The sequence below is a fragment of the Vitis riparia genome, chromosome 19, assembly GCF_004353265.1.
Source record: "Vitis riparia cultivar Riparia Gloire de Montpellier isolate 1030 chromosome 19, EGFV_Vit.rip_1.0, whole genome shotgun sequence".
In the NCBI taxonomy this organism is placed as follows: domain Eukaryota; kingdom Viridiplantae; phylum Streptophyta; class Magnoliopsida; order Vitales; family Vitaceae; genus Vitis; species Vitis riparia.
The window spans coordinates 4,817,065-4,838,082 of record NC_048449.1 but is presented as its reverse complement, the minus strand read 5'-3'; the positions used below and the strand labels follow the sequence as shown (position 1 = coordinate 4,838,082).

At 34.5% G+C, this 21,018-nt stretch overlaps 3 pseudogenes; all 3 read right to left on the bottom strand.

Annotated features, from left to right (window-relative positions):
- Positions 1–32: 32 nt before the first annotated feature.
- LOC117909122 lies at positions 33–3,153 on the bottom strand (annotated as a pseudogene).
- LOC117909121 lies at positions 3,150–6,508 on the bottom strand (annotated as a pseudogene).
- LOC117909120 lies at positions 6,467–20,974 on the bottom strand (annotated as a pseudogene).
- Positions 20,975–21,018: the final 44 nt, after the last annotated feature.

Here is a 21,018-nt window from a genome sequence, read left to right as displayed (position 1 = left end):
CAGCCCTGCCTGATTCATACATGACACATCATTTATCTAGCATCAAGCACTGTTACAGTAATTTCATTTTCTGTATGGCATCTTCCTTCATCATCATCGGAACTTCTTTCTATGAAGAAGCATGGTTGCTTAGGTTGAGGCAACACTGCTTCCTCATGACCCAACATGAAAATTACTAATGACATGGTTTGTCTGTCGGTTGGGAGTTTTTGAACACATAATAAGCCCACTTGAATACATCTTAGGACTTGAGACTCAACACATGAATCCCTGAGACATTCATCCATCAATTCCAAGGCCTTGTCTTCATTCCAAAGCATCCATGCCTAGAGACGATTACAATCAATATGCTTGGCCATTTGCGTTAAAAAAAACCAGAGGTGCATGGACTTTATGACTCTGCACCCATGCATATGTAATGGGAAGAAAATAGCATTTCATTATTTTCACCTACATGTCCCAAAAGATTGTGGTGGTGATCTGGATGACTAAATCCCCTGTTCTTTTTGCCACTATCTCCAACAGAAGCACACCAAAACTGAAGACATCTGATTTCACTGAAAATTTGCCATCAATTGCATACTCTGGAGACATATATCCACTGCATAAAAATAATCAAACTTGAGTAGTTGAAAATAATCAACATCGGTTTCTGATATACGAATATAAAACTTACTATGTTCCAACCACTCACTTTATTTTTGCTTCAGTTTGATGTCCTCCAAGAATTCTTGGGAGGCCGAAATATGAAATTTTGGGCTCAGCTCACCATCAAGTAATATATTGCAGGTTTTGAGGTCTCTATGAATGACCCACAATCTGAAGTCTTGGTGGAGGTAAAGAAGTCCTCTTGAAACTCCCATAACAATGTCAAGCTGCATTTGCCAAGCCATTAATTCACTTCTTTTCTGATCTGCAACTTTAGTTAATTTAAAATAGGCCAAATAGATTAAGGGATAAAGAATCTCAAACCAAAAATAAAATAGTCCAAGCTTTTGTTGGGCATGTATTTGTAAATTAGCATCAGTTCTTCTTTTTCAATACAACGCCCAAAAAGCCTAACAAGATTGCAGTGCTGAAGTTTGGCAATCAAAATAACTTCATTCTTGAACTCTTGAAGCCCTTGTCTAGAATCAGTCAAAAGCCTCTTCACTGCTATTTCTTGTCCCATTGACAATATACCCTACAAATTATCAAATAGAAATATTACATGATGACAATCACTTTTTTTCTCAATTCAGATACCAAATACAATCCACATAACCTTGTAAACAAAGCCAAAACCACCATTCCCAATCATATTTCTATCAGAAAAGTTATTAGTGGCACTTGCAACAGTAACCAGATTAAACAATGGTAATTCCTGGTCTTCTTTTTGCTTTTGCTGACCTATAAATTGGAAAGTGTATAGGATGCATTGTCAGTGCAACTGGATGGTTTTAACATCTAAAGTAGCTCCTTTGTAGAAATAAATGTCTGTGTGTATATACTAGGAAACTTATGTTGTGCCTCCATGTATGCATGGAAATTTTATCTTCTTCAATTAGATTTTTATAGAATTTGGGGCTATAAAGTCCATCTGACATGAACATTGTTTTAGGGCAGAAAATATGATGGGTTCTAAATCAAGGACATACTTTTTCTTTGGGAACAATCAACAAGGGTGGATAAGTATGCTTACCTCTTTTCCCTTTCCTCTTCTTCCAAACTATTATCCAGATTGTCAAACCAAAGACAAGAACTCCAAAAGCCATTAGTGCAACCACCAAAATTACAAAGTGATGCTTCTTTTTACTGGAATCACCCATCAGTTCTGGAACATATAACATAGAGAAATCAAATCTTGCAATTAAAAAAATTTCTGTTGAATTTTGACTTAGTATCTGCTGGAATTGGAATTTTGAAGTTAAATATTGCAGCTGGAGTCCTTAACAAAATCTGCAACATCCAAATATTTTCTTGTTTTTATTTGGTCAAGCTTTGGTTATTTGGTTTCTATTTTATAGGAAGTAGTTGCTCATTATCTAGTAGCTTGATTTTCTACTATTTTAATGTCATTTCAATTACAAACTCATGTATAAATTCAGCACTCTTCATCAATAAAACGTGTGTTCCAGCAACCAAAAAATATATATTCCGCATAAGTGTTTAAATCTTAGACCAACATTTTCTTTCAGAGAAAATGTAATAGTACCAAATCTCCATGGTCTGACTTATTACAAATCGGGTCAGTCTTTAGTTCAAAGTGTTCATATTGAGGGAACCACGAGAATGGGCTGAGCTAACAGAGAAGCTGACTTAATAGTTAGATGAACCCATGCCATGCTAAGGAAACTTGGGGATCGACTAGGATAATGCATCAGAAGAATTCAACCCTGAGAAAGATCCATCACTGCTCCAGGCAACAACACATATGTTGTATATGTATCTTTACCAAGCATGAATATAGTTCACCTCTTGAACAAATCCTAACCATTTCATTTTGGGCATACCAAAATATGAGAAGGATACTTAATTACTAGCCTTTTGGCAGCACTGCACCACTTGAGTTGGATGCTTTACATTCTGATTAATCAGTGCTGCTCATGGCTTTTATCAGCTGAGTTCCAAAGGAGATTCATAAATGAGAAAATATAATATGATAGACCATGTGCTACAATTACCTAGTTCTGAAGCTGGTATCCGGATATAGATGAGTTGCTCAATATCTTGAACTAACTCTCGAATATCAATAAGATCTCCAAACCAGATAAAAAATCCACTGCCTCCTCTACTAATATTTGAGTTAGTATAAGCCGTACAAGAGCAGCTCTTCAAGCACTCCACTTCACATTCTTTACCAGTCATACTCGTGTTTTCCCAAAACTTCAACAGATCAGACAAATCCACACCTCTAAGTTTGATAAACCCTTGCCCCTTTTGGCAATCCAATGGTGTCCTAATGCAGCTACTGGTCCAATTAAAGAATTCCCATTCACTCTCTGATTTTGGAACAAACCTATCCAGGCACTTACAAATTGGCCTGTTGTCAATTCTGCAAATACCATTAGCACCAGAGTGTCCATAATTGTCACACTGATCATTCTGCACCGTATACATAACATCCCACTTATTGCTACCTTCACCCAATACAAAGCGTTGGACTGAACCCATTTCATTCAAAAGAAGTTTTAAAAACTGGGGTTTTCATTGTTGCCATACTGTTAAAATAAAGTCCATTCCATGGCCCACTACGGAACTTCTTCTCTGAGCCACTGCGAAGAACAACTTGAGGCAACCCAATAATATCAATTCGATAAGTGAATTCTCCAGGTGAAGGGTCACTGGCGTTTCTCCAGGATGTCAAATGCCAGTCCTGGCCAGTCTCCAAATTCCATCCGAACTTCATGCCTGGCAGATATGTGTCGCCTGTGAAATCAAAGCTCTGCCATATGCAGCTTGTTGGAACAATAGTGCTCGTCTCTAAGAACAAGATTTCCAGACTCTAATAGCTGCACAACTGGATTTTTAGTTAGTCTAGAAGAATTGGATGACCAGATAATCCCCTTTGTTTGGTTGAGGAGAACAAGATTTCCATCATTACCAACATATAAATTCCATTTCTACCTGCAACTCGTTTTTCCCTGTTAGCAACCCATACAACAGTATTTGGAAATTTCTTGTTCCATATTCCCAAACATCGAATATCAGAATCACCTGGAGAGAAGAAGCCTAGCTCAAAGCTTTGGCCTGAGGAAACTAAGGTCTCACCATCCATGACGGTCTGGGCTGGAGTATTGTATCTACTGCAGTGGAGGAGTCCAAGAAGATCGAGACAGAGATCAAAATGTAATAGAAGCTGAAGAAAGGCAGACTCTGCAGTGGAGGGTATGGTCTCTTATACCTCTTACCACCAGGGAGACGCGATCGGTTGTATGTGGGTGTTTAAAATAAAAGAGAACCCGAATACAGTAGTTATAAGAGTAGAAGAAATCTCGAACTCTGAGTTTGAAAGGGGCTCTTGAAGAGAGTAATTAGTTATAGGCTTAACAAACTCTCACTAGTTTCAAATGTTGGTTTTTGTTGTTACAATCGACTTTTGTAATGACAGCTATTTAAAGGCACGATGTTACTCGTTTTCATAAAATAATTATTTCCTAAAATGACCCTTATAATTAGTTTGATTTTTTTCTCTCTCATGAAGCAAACATCTTAGAAATATTGAACAATAATAAAATAAGAAATTTAAAAAATTAAAACTAAATTCTTAAAAATGAAGTACAATTAAAAACAAAATTAAAATTTTTAAAAAGAAAATAAAATATCGACTCTGTATTTCAGTTTCTCAATATCTATATTTTTAACTAATGTAGTACTTATGTAACGAAGTGAAAACCAATGTTTTATTTTTATATTTTCAACTTTTATTGTTTTGAAATTTTCTTATTTTATTATCGATGTCAATCAATAAAATTTTTATTCAATTTAAAAAGGATAAGAAGATTATGGGATTTATATAATATAAAATATAAAATCATTATTAATACGAGATGAGAAAGAATTTTATTTATCATGTAAAATTTTTTCATAATGATTTATACCTTATAATTTATAATACATTTATTTGTAAGATATTTTTATTAAATTAAAATGATAAATTAATATTTTTAAATAATTTTATTTCATATTATCAAGTAAAAACGGTGTTTTAAAAATGGGACCAAACCCGTTGGTTCAATTGGTCTGACTATTTGCTCAAATAAATACATCTCTAGATTTCTTTAGAACCTTTCACACTTCTCCCTAATGTAGATGATTCTAAGAGGTTTAGGAAGCTTCTTGCTCTTTTATATAAGCTCAGTTTAAACTTGAGCTCAGTTTACCACAGTGACAAGTTTGCCCCTTATTAAATATATTACACCAAATATATATATTCAAAATCATCACATAAACAAAATATTAAAAAAATTCTAGAGAACAAATTAATTATAATTATTTTATAATTATATACAAAAATTTCTTTTAATTGATTACCAAAAATATAAAAATTATCATAATAATTTTCTTCATAGTGTTTTTAATATTATTAATAGATTAATTAAATATTAAAAATTTTTACATATATCACAATTTATTTTATATCATTTAGTACAACTGAATTAAATGAATTATAATTTTAATATTAAATATATTTTAAAATTAGACATATTATAATCAAATATCATAATATTATTATGAAATAATATTTGATGTAATTTAATAATAATTTTACACTTATAAAATTCATATTTTTTATCGATGCATATGATATTATTATCAAATATGATAAATCATATTATACATATCAACTTTTTTAATAAAACAGCTTTAAAATGTCGATTATACTTCTAATTACATTTTTATAACTTTTGATCAATTTTAAGCCTACCAATATTTTTTTTCAAAATATTCGTCGATATATCTATAAAATTGAAGTACTGATATATATCTAATTACCAATATTTTTATCTTTGGTAACAATACTCCATGTTCATGTAGGTACCCTTTTAATTTTAGGCATTTAATTTATCCATAGGGGAAAACTTTTGAATGTTGGAATCATAAAAACAGTTGTGATCAGCTGGTGAGGCTTTTGGGACTCCAATTCTAGTTGTTGAATTGGCCTGAGATCCCCAACAAGCAAGTTTCTAATTTGCAATAGAAAGTGCTAATTAAAAAGGAAGAGCTTAGAGCAACACTATATGAAAATGTCTTGAAAGCATATGGTCAGCTGAGGTTTGATTATTTTATATATTATTTCCCAGTTAGTATTTATGTTGAGGTTGTTGAATATGTAATTATCAAATATTCATATGTGATATCTACATTTTGAAATGTATTTGACCCTCCAAGTGCTAAGCAAAAACTTCTTCTCTTTTAGATATGTGGAATTTGGTGGTCCAAAAATTAATTGGCTACGTAAGCAAAGTTAGTTGATTAACTAACTGAAAGTATACCTATTTCATTTAGTTTTTCCATGTACTTGTATAAAAGGGTGAAGAAAGAAAAAAAAAAAAACGTTACAGATGTGTGTGAGTTTTCTGAATTACAGAACAGGTGTGGAAGGATTTCAGAGTTTGAATCTTCTTCATTGTATTGTAGAGAGAGCTTGAAAATTCTCAAAGATTCCAAAGGGTGTAAAATGGTTCATTCTTAGTGGATTTTTGGAGGTGATCTTGATCTATGAATGTAGGATTCAAATCTTGGATTCAAACCATGTAAATTCTGCTTGTCTTGCTCTGTTTTTCTGATTTCTAGTATTTTTTTTTCTGTCTTCTTATATTGGTGTTCTATCTCATTTTATTGAGGAACTTAGATAAAACCTCAACAAGATATATAATATATCATGTCAAATTCAAAACAAATGTGGGCAGCAAGGCATTGACTTGTATGAAAAAATAAGATTAGCCAATGATAAATTCATTTTAAAACCTTCAAGATAGTGTCATTTGATTCAAAGATGACCTGATTTCAAGATGATGTCAGGCATCTTAGATTTGTAGACTACAGTACATTCATCAACTATAGAATCTAGATATAGAGTTTCAGAAACAAAATACAATATTGGAATGCCTTATTAGAAGTACAATGCCAACTTTAAAATTGAAGAATTCATAAGTAGGAAGACAGACACAAACCTAGATGCAGCAGTGTCTCATAAAACCATATTCTCTAACATAGCCTTGGTGCATGCATCCTCTATCTAGCTTCTAGTGTTGTTATAGTTACAGCATTTTCTGTGCGGTGTCCTTCATTTATATCAGGACCTCTTTCTATGAAGAAACCAGGCTGCTTGGGTTGAGGCAATGTTATTTCCTCATTAACCAACATTAAGACCACTGATGACATTGATGGCCTGTCTTCTGGGAGTTTTTGGATACATAGTAGACCAACTTGAATGCATCTTAGTACTTGAGATTCAACATATGAGTCCACCAAACATGGCTCCACTCAGTTCCAAGGCTCTGTTTTCATTCCACAGTAACCACACCTAAAATAATTGCCAACCATATGTTCAACTTCATGAATTAAAACCGAGATAAGTGAATGTGGGTGGGTGAAAAATAGAGATATAATAGCTTTTAGTTATTTCAACCTACATGTCCCAAAAGATTGTGGTAGTGATCTGGATGACAAAACCCCCTGTTCTTTTTGCCACTTACTATCTCTAACAAAAGTACACCCAAACTGAAGACATCAGATTTCACTGAAAATTGACCATCAACTGCATACTCTGGAGACATATAACCACTACAGAAAAATATCAAATTTTGAAGTACTTAGTAGTTGGAAATGATGAATACATTGTCCTCATACATGATTATAGAACTTACTACGTTCCAATTACTCGCTTTGTTTTGGCTTCAATTTGATCTCCTCCAAAAATTCTCACTATGCCAAAGTCTGAAATTTTTGGGTTCAGCTCGCTGTCTAGTAAGATATTGCTGGTTTTGAGATCTCTATGAATGATTCTCAATCTGGAGTCTTGGTGGAGGTAAAGAAGACCTCATGCAATTCCTAGGATAATGTCCAAGCGCTTTTGCCAAGGCGGTAAGACACGTCTCATCCGGTCTGTACAATATTTTATTCCACATAAGCATAATATCTAGAGATGACTCTGTTTAGATATAGAAAACTAAACTACATGCAAGAAAACAACTTTAAGTAACAAAAATAAGCCAAATTAGATGGAGGGGGTTAGAGCTATAGACCAAAAATAAAGTAGTCCAAGCTTCCGTTGGGCATATACTCATAGATTAGCATTCTTTCTTCCCTTTCAATGCAACAACCCAAAAGCCTAACAAGATTACGGTGTTGAAGTCTGGAAATCAAAATAACTTCATTCTTGAACTCTTGAAGTCCTTGTCCAGAATTATTTGAAAGCCTCTTCACTGCTATTTCCTGTCCAGTTCCCAGTGTGCCCTACAGGTTGTCAAACAGAAGTGTCAAATGATAGCATTCATCATTTTCTCAACCCGAAGACCATATATAACATTTATTACCTTGTAAACGGGACCAAAACCACCCTCTCCGATCATATTTGCATAAGAAAAGTTATTGGTGGCACTTGCCACAGTGGCTAGACTAAACAATGGTGACTCAAATTCATCCTTCTGCATTTCTGGACCTGTGTCTAGGGCAGAAAATATACAAGTCTCTAAATCAAAGACTGCTCTTTTTACAAAATATTGATAAGGTGCAGAGTATGTTTACCTCTTTTCTTCCATCTCTTCATCCAAATTATACACCAGAATACCAAACCCAAAATGAGCACTACAGAAGCCATGGATACAAGCACCACAATCACCAGATGTTTCCTCTTTTGACTGGAATTGCGCCTTGATTCTAGAACACATGAACAAAGAAATCAAATAATGCAGTAAAAGGATTTCCTGATTATTGGGTACAACTAATGGTATAACTTCTTTATGGTCTAAGGTTCATTTCATTTTTAGCATACCAAAATGTGATGCAAGGACCCAACTTGCTGGCACATTGATTCCTAGTTGAGGAAATGAAAAACAGAGTTCTATGGTAGAAAGCTATGAGCATAAAGCACAAATACCTAGTTCTGAGGCTGGCATTCGGACATAGACCGTTTGCTCACTCTCCTTGGCGTGGAATTCACGGACATCAATCAAATTGCCAAACCACATCAAGCAGCCGCTGCCTCCTTTGCTAATATTTGAATTAGCATAAGCGGTGCAAGAACAGTTCTTCAAGCACTCAGCCCTACACTCCTTAAGGGTCATCCTCTTGTTTACCCAAAAATCCAACAGGTCAGGCAATTTCACACCTTTAACTTCTATAAACCCTTCTCCTTTTTGACAATCCAATGGCGTCCTCCTAATGCATCCACTGGTCCAATTCAGAAACTCCCATTCATTCTGTGACTTTGGAACAAAGCCATCCAAGCACTCACAAATTGGTGTGTTTCCTATTCTGCAAAAGCCATTAGCACCACAGTGTCCATAATTGTCGCACAGGTCATTCTGTACTGTATACATTATGGCCCACTCAGTGCTACTTTCGCTCAATACAAAACGATTGATTGAACCCAGTTCATTCAGCGTCAGTCTTGTTATGCTTAAATTGTNTACAACGGTGCTTGGAGAATTCTTGTACCATATTCCCAAATACCGGCCCTTGGACTCACCAGGCGAGAAAAAGCCTAATTCAAAGCTTTGCCCTGATGAAACTAAGGTCTGCCTGTCCTTTAGGGATTGGGTTTCATTTATGGTATCACCTGCAGAGGAGAATTCCAAGAAGATTGAGAAAGAGATCAAAATGTAAAAGAAGGTGCAGAAAGGAAGGTTCTTCACTTTCATTTTTCTTGGAAGAGGCTGGATCAAAAAATTATCAAGCACCATTACAATTATCACCAACCAATCTTTGTCTTCCTCTCCTTCTAAGTTCATTAAGAAGTTAGGCATCAACAGCAGCAGATATGTAGACTTGGGAAATTAAAAAGAAGGAAAGAAAGAATATACAATGCCTACAAACAGTAGAACCACTAACATCTAATATATAATACTTACATTGTGATTCACGATGAACCTGAATTGTTTCAACATGCGAGGAAAAGGGAAGAAAGAAGTTGTTAGTCAGCAAGTGCTTCCTCAACTCATATTAAACTATGGTGTGCAAAATTGACCAGATGGATAATTTAATTATGTCATAATTGACCAATTCAATAAAGTGACATAAGCCTTATGCAAACTTGATTCAAAAAAGAGCAATATAATTGTTCCAAAATTTATTACTAATATTTATAGGAACACAAAAACTAGAACCTAAAATTCAGGAAATATGAGCTGATCATGACAACCCCCAAGTTCTTAAACTGTTGAGCAAAATGCCTTAGTAGCTACAAACATGTTGGAAGACGTGTGAAAGTTGTTTTGAATTGAGGAAGCTTAAGAATCTGTTAAGAAGGCTACTGAGGTGTGAAGAGATGCTGAAATTGAGGCTGCAACCATAAAACAACTTAGTCAATGTAGCTGATAGAGAGTTTCATGGAGCTGTTATGCTGTTGTTGCTATTTTATAGGAAATAGTTGTTAGTTCCAGCTATTTTTACTGCTTTTCTATTGTTTTATGTTGCAAACTTGTGTATAAATGTTGCATTTGTCATTCAATAAGAGTAGACATTTTCATTGTCTCAAATACAGCTTTTGGTTGTTGCTTCCAGCACTTCTAGATTCTAAATCCTACATATTGGTATCAGAGCCATCTATGTTGAGGGACTTGTGAGGATTGAGTGAAGCCAAAATACCTTCACACGTACTGAACTCCAAAGCCAACATAAACACACAACCTTTAACAGCTTGTAACTATCATTCTACAGCAAATGGATGGAGATACAAGCTTTCTGTCAGTACCAGTTTTCAATGGTGATAATTATCAGGCGTGGGCTGTTAGAATGATAGTCCACCTTGAAGCTTTGGATCTTTGGGAGGCAGTAGAAGAAGATTATGAAGTACCACCACTTGGAGACAATCCAAGTATCAATCAAATGAAGATTCACAAGGAAAGAAAAATAAGGAAAACCAAAGCCAAGGCCTGCCTCTTCTCTGCAGTTTCACCTTCCATTCTCACTAGAATCATGCAAATGGAGTCTGCTGCAGAATATGCAGGTAATGAATTTAATCTGAGAATTTGAAATGAGTAGAATGAAAGAGTCTCAAACTATCAAAGATTATGTTGAACAGCTGCTTAGCATAGCAAACAAGGTAAGATTGTATGGTAAGGAATTTTCTGATGAAAGAATCGTTCAAAAAATCTTAGTAACTCTGCTTGAAAAATATGAAGCCACAATCTCTTCCTTGGAAAACTCTAAAGATCTATCAACTATATCTTTGGCAGAAATTGTTAATGCTTTGCAGGCCTTGGAACAAAGGAGAATGATGAGACAAGAAGGATCTGTTAAGGGAGCATTCCAAGTCAAATCACAAAACAATGATTCCAAAAAAGACATAAAGAAAAACAAGAAAAACAAGTCAAGCAATAATAAAAAGAATCAGATATGAGCACATCCACCTTGCCCTCATTGCAAAAAAACAAATCTTCCTCCACAAAAGTGTTGGTGGAGGCCAGATGTCAAGTGCAACAATTATGGTCAATTAGGCCATATGGAGAAGGTATGCAAAACACAACCAGAAGAAGAAATCAAGGCTGCAGTTGCTGATCAATATCACGAAGAACAGTTGTTTGTTGCCACGTGTTCTGCCAACAAAAACAGGTCTGAAAGTTGGCTCATAGATAGTGGTTGCACAAACCACATGACTTATGATCAAGGACTTTTCAGGGAACTCGACAAAACAACTGTTTCCAAAGTAAGAATTGGAAATGGGAAATACATCTCAGCAAGGGGCAAAGAGACTGCTGCCATTGAAAGTCTCTCAGGTCTGAAACTTATCCCTGATGTTTTGTTTGTTCCTAATATTGATCAAAATCTCTTAAGTGTTGGGCAGCTACTTGAGAAAGGTTTCAAGGTGCTATTTGAGGACAAGTTCTGTATGATCAAGAATGCAAATAGAAAAGATGTGTTCAAGATCAAGATGAGAGGCAAAAGCTTTGCCTTGAATTTGCTTGAGGAAGAGCAGACTACTATTTCTCAAGAAAATAATGTCACAGCTTTATGGCATAAGAGATTGAGGCACTTTCATCATAATGGAGTGCTCTACATAAAGAAGAATCGACTTGCAGTAGGTCTACCTAACCTGAAGCAAAATCTTCCTACTTGCATAGCCTATCAGTATGGAAAACAATCTAGACTTCCTTTCCACAATAATCTACATGGAGATCATCACACAAGCTGCAACTTGTACACACCGATGTTGGAGGACCTCATAGAACACCATCTCTGAAGGGCAGTAAGTACTACATTGCCTTTATAGATGATTATACCAGATATTGTTGGATTTTTTTCCTAAATTTAAATTTGAGGTTGTTGATGTATTTTGGAAATACAAGGCCTTAGTAGAAAACCAAAGTGGTGTCGTCATGCAGGTTATAAGGATAGATGATGGCACTGAATATACTTCTGAAAGATTTAACAATTTTTGTGAAGAAACAGGCATAGAGCACCAACTGACTGCACCTTACACACCACAACAGAATGGAGTGGTGGTGAAGAAGAATAAGATTATAATGAAGATGACAAGATGCCTTTTGCATGAGAAAGGGCTACCAAAAAAGTTATGGGTTGAAGCTACAAACACTGCAGTGTTTCTATTGAACAGACTCCCAACCAAAGCTTTGCAAAAATAAGACTCCTTTCTAGGCTTGGTTTGGATATAAAACTCTGTTGTTAAACTTAAAAACATTTGGTTGCCTTTGTTTTTGTTATGTGCCTCAGGTGAAATGGGACAAGTTGGATAAAAAGGCAAAAGTTGGGATCTTCGTAGGATACAACAACCAATCAAAGACTTATAGAGTCTATATGCCTCATGCTAACAAAGTCATTGTTAGCAGAGATGTCAAATTCATGGAGGATGATTAAAGAAGTTGGGATGCTAAAAAAAAATCAGAATTTTGAGTTCCTTGATGAAAATATTGATGACATTCCTATAAGAGACACCGAATCACTTTATGATATTTATCAAAGGTGTAATGTGGCTGTGTTTGAGCTTGCAGGGTTTAATGAAGCTATTGAGGATAAAAATTTGAGGGTTGCAATGCAAGAGGAGCTCAGCATGATAGAGAAAAACAACACTTGGGAGCTAGTTGACAGACCAACACATAAAAAGGTCATTGGTGTCAAGTGGGTTTATAAAACCAAACTCAATTCCAATGGTTCTGTAAACAAACATAAAGCCAAACTGGTTGTCAAAGGTTATGCTCAAATGTTTGGTGTGGATTTTTCAGAAACCTTTGCACCTGTAGCTAGGTTGGATACAATAAGAATGCTGCTAGCTTTGACTGCTCAAAAGGGTTGGAAAATCTATCAGTTAGATGTAAAATCGGCTTTTCTAAATAGCTACGTTGAGGAGGAAATCTTTGTGGAGCAACCTGGAGGATATGCAGTAAAAGACAAAGAAGACAAGGTTTATCAGCTAAAAAAAGCCTTGTATGGCTTGAAGAAAGCCCCCAAAGCTTGGTACAACAGAATTAATGCACATCTGCTTAGTCTGGGGTTTAAAAAAAGTCAAAGTGAATCCACACTTTATATTAGAAAAATTAATGCTGGCATACTTATTATTTCATTATACATTGATGATTTGCTTGTAACAGGAAACAATCAATGTTTAATGGATAAATTCAAAGCTGAAATGGAGGATGTCTTTGAGATGACAGATCTTGGAGACATGTCTTATTTCCTGGGAATGGAAGTGCATCAGAATCAGCATGAGATATTCATCTATCAGCAGAAGTATGCAAAGGAAATTCTAAAAAAGTTCAAGATGGAGGAATGCAAGCCCACAACCACACCTATGAATCAAAAAGAAAAGTTTTGCAAAGAAGATGGTGCTGAAAAAGTAAATGAAGAGTTATACAGAAGCATGATTGGATGCTTAATGTATTTGACTGCAACAAGGCCAGATATAGTACATGTTATAAGTCTACTCTCAAGATACATGCATTGTGCTAGTGAAATTCACTTGCAGGTAGCAAAACGTATTGTGAGATATATAAAAGGCACTATTGACTTTGGTATCAAGTTCAAACAAGTGCATAATTTTCATTTTCATAGATTTTCTTATAGTGATTGGGTTGGCTGCGTTGATGATATGAGAAGCACATCAGGTTATTGCTTTAGTTTTGGTTCAGGTGTTTTCCCTTGGTGCTTTAAAAAATAGGATATCATGGCACAATCCACGGCTGAAGCAGAGCACATTGCTGCTGTTGCTGCTGCAAATCAAGCACTTTGGACAAGAAAGCTACTAACAGACTTAAATATGGAGCAAACTGGGAGCACACAAGTCTTTGTTGACAATCAAGTTGTAATTTCAATTACAAATAATCCAGTATTCCATGGCAGGACAAAGCACTTCAAAATCAAGTTTTATTTCTTAAGGGAAATACAACATGATGGAGAAGTAACTTTGGTACATTGTAAAACAGAAGTACAAAATGCTAATATTCTAACAAAAGCTCTACCAAGAGCTAGGTTTGAATTTCTCAGAAAAAGACTTGGAGTTTGTAGTTTCCAAGTCAAGGAGGAGTGTTGAGCAAAATGCCTTAGTAGCTACAAACATACTGGAAGACGTGTGAAAGTTGTTTTGAATTGAGGAAGCTTAAGAATCTGTTAAGAAGGCTGCTGAGGCGTGAAGAGATGCTGAAATTGAGGCTCCAACCATAGAACAATTTAGTCAATGTGGCTGATAGAGTTTCATAGAGCTGTTATGCTGCTGTTGCTATTTTATAGGAAATAGTTGTTAGTTCCAGCTATTTTTGCTGCTTTTCTATTGTTTTCTGTTGCAAACTTGTGTATAAATGTTGCATTTATCATTCAATAAGAGTAGGCATTTTCGTTGTCTCAAATACAACTTTTGGTTGTTGCTTCTAGCACTTCTAGATTCTAAAACCTATATAAACCTTGTGAATATGATTGGTTCGATAGGCCGGATCTCTGTGTTTAGGTGCCGAGTTGATCAACCCCAACACCATAAATCATAACTAATCACCATAGTGATAAACTGAAGGAAAAAAGTAAAATTGATTTCCTGTGAACAAGAACATCATGGCTTGCCACAATGTCATCCTTGCAAAACAAGTTCTTATGAACTATAAAAGAGAAATCCAATGGACCATAATCCCTACCATTCTTTACCAGTTTAATTTCTGAATCATACAGATTTTTATACAAAGCCACCAGGTTTAGGCCCAGGTGCCTCACAAAAAGGAACATGCGTATAACGTATTAGAACCTTTTCAATTCCACAAACCTGCATCTATTGTCCTTCAGCCCTGCCTGATTCATACATGACACATCATTTATCTAGCCTCAAGCATTGTAACAGTAATTTCATTTTCTGTATGGCATCTTCCTTCATCATCATCGGAACTTCTTTCTATGAAGAAACATGGTTGCTTAGGTTGAGGCAACACTGCTTCCTCATGACCCAACATGAAAATTACTAATGACATGGTTCGTCTGTCGGTTGGGAGTTTTTGAACATAATAAGCCCACTTGAATACATCTTAGGACTTGAGACTCAACACATGAATCCCTGAGACATTCATCCATCAATTCCAAGGCCTTGTCTTCATTCCAAAGCATCCATGTCTAGAGACGATTACAATCAATATGCTTAGCCATTTGAGTTAAAAAAAACCAGAGGTGCATGGACTTTATGACTCTGCACCCATGCATATGTAATGGGAAGAAAATAGCATTTCATTATTTTCACCTACATGTCCCAAAAGATTGTGGTGGCGATCTGGATGACTAAATCCCCTGTTCTTTTTGCCACTATCTCCAACAGAAGCACACCAAAACTGAAGACATCTGATTTCGCTGAAAATTTGCCATCAATTGCATACTCTGGAGACATATATCCACTGCATAAAAATAATCAAACTTGAGTAGTTGAAAATAATCAACATCGGTTTCTGATATACGAATATAAAACTTACTATGTTCCAATCACTCACTTTATTTTTGCTTCAGTTTGATGTCCTCCAAGAATTCTTGGGAGGCCGAAATATGAAATTTTGGGGCTCAGCTCACCGTCAAGTAATATATTGCAGGTTTTGAGGTCTCTATGAATGACCCACAATCTGAAGTCTTGGTGGAGGTAAAGAAGTCCTCTTGAAACTCCCATAACAATGTCAAGCTGCATTTGCCAAGCCATTAATTCACTTCTTTTCTGATCTGCAACTTTAGTTAATTTAAAATAGGCCAAATAGATTAAGGGATAAAGAATCTCAAACCAAAAATAAAATAGTCCAAACTTTTGTTGGGTGTGTATTTGTAAATTAGCATCATTTCTTCTTTTTCAATACAACACCCAAAAAGCCTAACAAGATTGCAGTGCTGAAGTTTGGCAATCAAAATAACTTCATTCTTGAACTCTTGAAGCCCTTGTCTAGAATCAGTCAAAAGCCTCTTCACTGCTATTTCTTGTCCCATTGACAATATACCCTACAAATTATCAAATAGAAATATTACATGATGACAATCACTTTTTTCTCAATTCAGATACCAAATACAATCCACATAACCTTGTAAACAAAGCCAAAACCACCATTCCCAATCATATTTCTATCAGAAAAGTTATTAGTGGCACTTGCAACAGTAACCAAATTAAACAATGGTAATTCCTGGTCTTCTTTTTGCTTTTGCTGACCTATAAATTGGAAAGTGTATAGGTTGCATTGTCAGTGCAACTGGATGGTTTTAACATCTAAAATAGCTCCTTTGTAGAAATAAATGTCTGTGTGTATATACTAGGAAACTTATGTTGTGCCTCCATGTATGCATGGAAATTTTATCTTCTTCAATTAGATTTTTATAGAATTTGGGGCTATAAAGTCCATCAGACATGAACATTGTTTTAGGGCAGAAAATATGATAGGTTCTAAATCAAGGACATACTTTTTCTTTGGGAACAATCAACAAGGGTGGATAAGTATGCTTACCTCTTTTCCCTTTCCTCTTCTTCCAAACTATTATCCAGATTGTCAAACCAAAGACAAGAACTCCAAAAGCCATTAGTGCAACCACCAAAATTACAAAGTGATGCTTCTTTTTACTGGAATCACCCATCAGTTCTGGAACATATAACATAGAGAAATCAAATCTTGCAATTAAAAAAATTTCTGTTGAATTTGACTTAGTATCTGCTGGAATTGGAATTTTGAAGTTAAATATTGCAGCTGGAGTCCTTAACAAAATCTGCAACATCCAAATATTTTCTTGTTTTTATTTGGTCAAGCTTTGGTTATTTGGTTTCTATTTTATAGGAAGTAGTTGCTCATTATCTAGTAGCTTGATTTTCTACTATTTTAATGTCATTTCAATTACAAACTCATGTATAAATTCAGCACTCTTCATCAATAAAACGTGTGTTCCAGCAACCAAAAAATATATATTCCGCATAAGTGTTTAAATCTTAGACCAACATTTTCTTTCAGAGAAATGTAATAGTACCAAATCTCCATGGTCTGACTTATTACAAATCGGGTCAGTCTTTAGTTCAAAGTGTTCATATTGAGGGAACCACGAGAATGGGCTGAGCTAACAGAGAAGCTGACTTAATAGTTAGATGAACCCATGCCATGCTAAGGAAACTTGGGGATCGACTAGGATAATGCATCAGAAGAATTCAACCCTGAGAAAGATCCATCACTGCTCCAGGCAACAACACATATGTTGTATATGTATCTTTACCAAGCATGAATATAGTTCACCTCTTGAACAAATCCTAACCATTTCATTTTGGGCATACCAAAATATGAGAAGGATACTTAATTACTAGGCTTTTGGCAGCACTGCACCACTTGAGTTGGATGCTTTACATTCTGATTAATCAGTGCTGCTCACGGCTTTTATCAGCTGAGTTCCAAAGGAGATTCATAAATGAGAAAATATAATATGATAGACCATGTGCTACAATTACCTAGTTCTGAAGCTGGTATCCGGATATAGATGAGTTGCTCAATATCTTGAACTAACTCTCGAATATCAATCAGATCTCCAAACCAGATAAAAAAATCCACTGCCTCCTCTACTAATATTTGAGTTAGTATAAGCCGTACAAGAGCAGCTCTTCAAGCACTCCACTTCACATTCTTTACCAGTCATACTCGTGTTTTCCCAAAACTTCAACAGATCAGACAAATCCACACCTCTAAGTTTGATAAACCCTTGCCCCTTTTGGCAATCCAATGGTGTCCTAATGCAGCTACTGGTCCAATTAAAGAATTCCCATTCACTCTCTGATTTTGGAACAAACCTATCCAGGCACTTACAAATTGGCCTGTTGTCAATTCTGCAAATACCATTAGCACCAGAGTGTCCATAATTGTCACACTGATCATTCTGCACCGTATACATAACATCCCACTTATTGCTACCTTCACCCAATACAAAGCGTTGGACTGAACCCATTTCATTCAAAAGAAGTTTTAAAAACTGGGGTTTTCATTGTTGCCATACTGTTAAAATAAAGTCCATTCCATGGCCCACTACGGAACTTCTTCTCTGAGCCACTGCGAAGAACAACTTGAGGCAACCCAATAATATCAATTCGATAAGTGAATTCTCCAGGTGAAGGGTCACTGGCGTTTCTCCAGGATGTCAAATGCCAGTCCTGGCCAGTCTCCAAATTCCATCCGAACTTCATGCCTGGCAGATATGTGTCGCCTGTGAAATCAAAGCTCTGCCATATGCAGCTTGTTGGAACAATAGTGCTCGTCTCTAAGAACAAGATTTCCAGACTCTAATAGCTGCACAACTGGATTTTTAGTTAGTCTAGAAGAATTGGATGACCAGATAATCCCCTTTGTTTGGTTGAGGAGAACAAGATTTCCATCATTACCACATATAAATTCCATTTCTACCTGCAACTCGTTTTTCCCTGTTAGCAACCCATACAACAGTATTTGGAAATTTCTTGTTCCATATTCCCAAACATCGAATATCAGAATCACCTGGAGAGAAGAAGCCTAGCTCAAAGCTTTGGCCTGAGGAAACTAAGGTCTCACCATCCATGAGGGTCTGGGCTGGAGTATTGTATCTACTGCAGTGGAGGAGTCCAAGAAGATCGAGACAGAGATCAAAATGTAATAGAAGCTGAAGAAAGGCAGACTCTGCAGTGGAGGGTATGGTCTCTTATACCTCTTACCACCAGGGAGAGGCGATCGGTTGTATGTGGGTGTTTAAAATAAAAGAGAACCCGAATACAGTAGTTAAAAGAGTAGAAGAAATCTCGAACTCTGAGTTTGAAAGGGGCTCTTGAAGATTGTAATTAGTTATAGGCTTAACAAACTCTCACTAGTTTCAAATGTTGGTTTTTGTTGTTACAATCGACTTTTGTAATGACCCTTATAATTAGTTTTGATTTTTGTTGTCTCTCATGAAGCAAACATCTTAGAAATATTGAACAATAATAAAATAAGAAATTTAAAAAATTAAAACTAAATACTTAAAAATGAAGTACAACTAAAAATAAAATTAAAATTTTAAAAAAGAAAATAAAATATCGACTCTGTATTTCAATTTCTCAATATCTATATTTTTAACTAGTGTAGTACTTATGTAACGAAGTGAAAACCAATGTTTTATTTTTATATTTTCAACTTTTATTGTTTTGAAATTTTCTTATTTTATTATCGATGTCAATCAATAAAATTTTTATTCAATTTAAAAAGGATAAGAAGATTATGGGATTTATATAATATAAAATATAAAATCATTATTAATACGAGATGAGAAAGAATTTTATTTATCATGTAAAATTTTTTCATAATGATTTATACCTTATAATTTATAATACATTTATTTGTAAGATATTTTTATTAAATTAAAATGATAAATTAATATTTTTAAATAATTTTATTTCATATTATCAAGTAAAAACGGTGTTTTAAAAATGGGACCAAACCCGTTGGTTCAATTGGTCTGACTATTTGCTCAAATAAATACATCTCTAGATTTCTTTAGAACCTTTCACACTTCTCCCTAATGTAGATGATTCTAAGAGGTTTAGGAAGCTTCTTGCTCTTTTATATAAGCTCAGTTTAAACTTGAGCTCAGTTTACCACAGTGACAAGTTTGCCCCTTATTAAATATATTACACCAAATATATATATTCAAAATCATCACATAAACAAAATATTAAAAAAATTCTAGAGAACAAATTAATTATAATTATTTTATAATTATATACAAAAATTTCTTTAATTGATTACCAAAAATATAAAAATTATCATAATAATTTTCTTCATAGTGTTTTTAATATTATTAATAGATTAATTAAATATTAAAAATTTTTACATATATCACAATTTATTTTATATCATTTAGTACAACTGAATTAAATGAATTATAATTTTAATATTAAATATATTTTAAAATTAGACATATTATAATCAAATATCATAATATTATTATGAAATAATATTTGATGTAATTTAATAATAATTTTACACTTATAAAATTCATATTTTTTATCGATGCATATGATATTATTATCAAATATGATAAATCATATTATACATATCAACTTTTTTAATAAAACAGCTTTAAAATGTCGATTATACTTCTAATTACATTTTTATAACTTTTGATCAATTTTAAGCCTACCAATATTTTTTTTCAAAATATTCGTCGATATATCTATAAAATTGAAGTACTGATATATATCTAATTACCAATATTTTTATCTTTGGTAACAATACTCCATGTTCATGTAGGTACCCTTTTAATTTTAGGCATTTAATTTATCCATAGGGGAAAACTTTTGAATGTTGGAATCATAAAAACAGTTGTGATCAGCTGGTGAGGCTTTTGGGACTCCAATTCTAGTTGTTGAATTGGCCTGAGATCCCCAACAAGCAAGTTTCTAATTTGCAATAGAAAGTGCTAATTAAAAAGGAAGAGCTTAGAGCAACACTATATGAAAATGTCTTGAAAGCATATGGTCAGCTGAGGTTTGATTATTTTATATATTATTTCCCAGTTAGTATTTATGTTGAGGTTGTTGAATATGTAATTATCAAATATTCATATGTGATATCTACATTTTGAAATGTATTTGACCCTCCAAGTGCTAAGCAAAAACTTCTTCTCTTTTAGATATGTGGAATTTGGTGGTCCAAAAATTAATTGGCTACGTAAGCAAAGTTAGTTGATTAACTAACTGAAAGTATACCTATTTCATTTAGTTTTTCCATGTACTTGTATAAAAGGGTGAAGAAAGAAAAAAAAAAAAACGTTACAGATGTGTGTGAGTTTTCTGAATTACAGAACAGGTGTGGAAGGATTTCAGAGTTTGAATCTTCTTCATTGTATTGTAGAGAGAGCTTGAAAATTCTCAAAGATTCCAAAGGG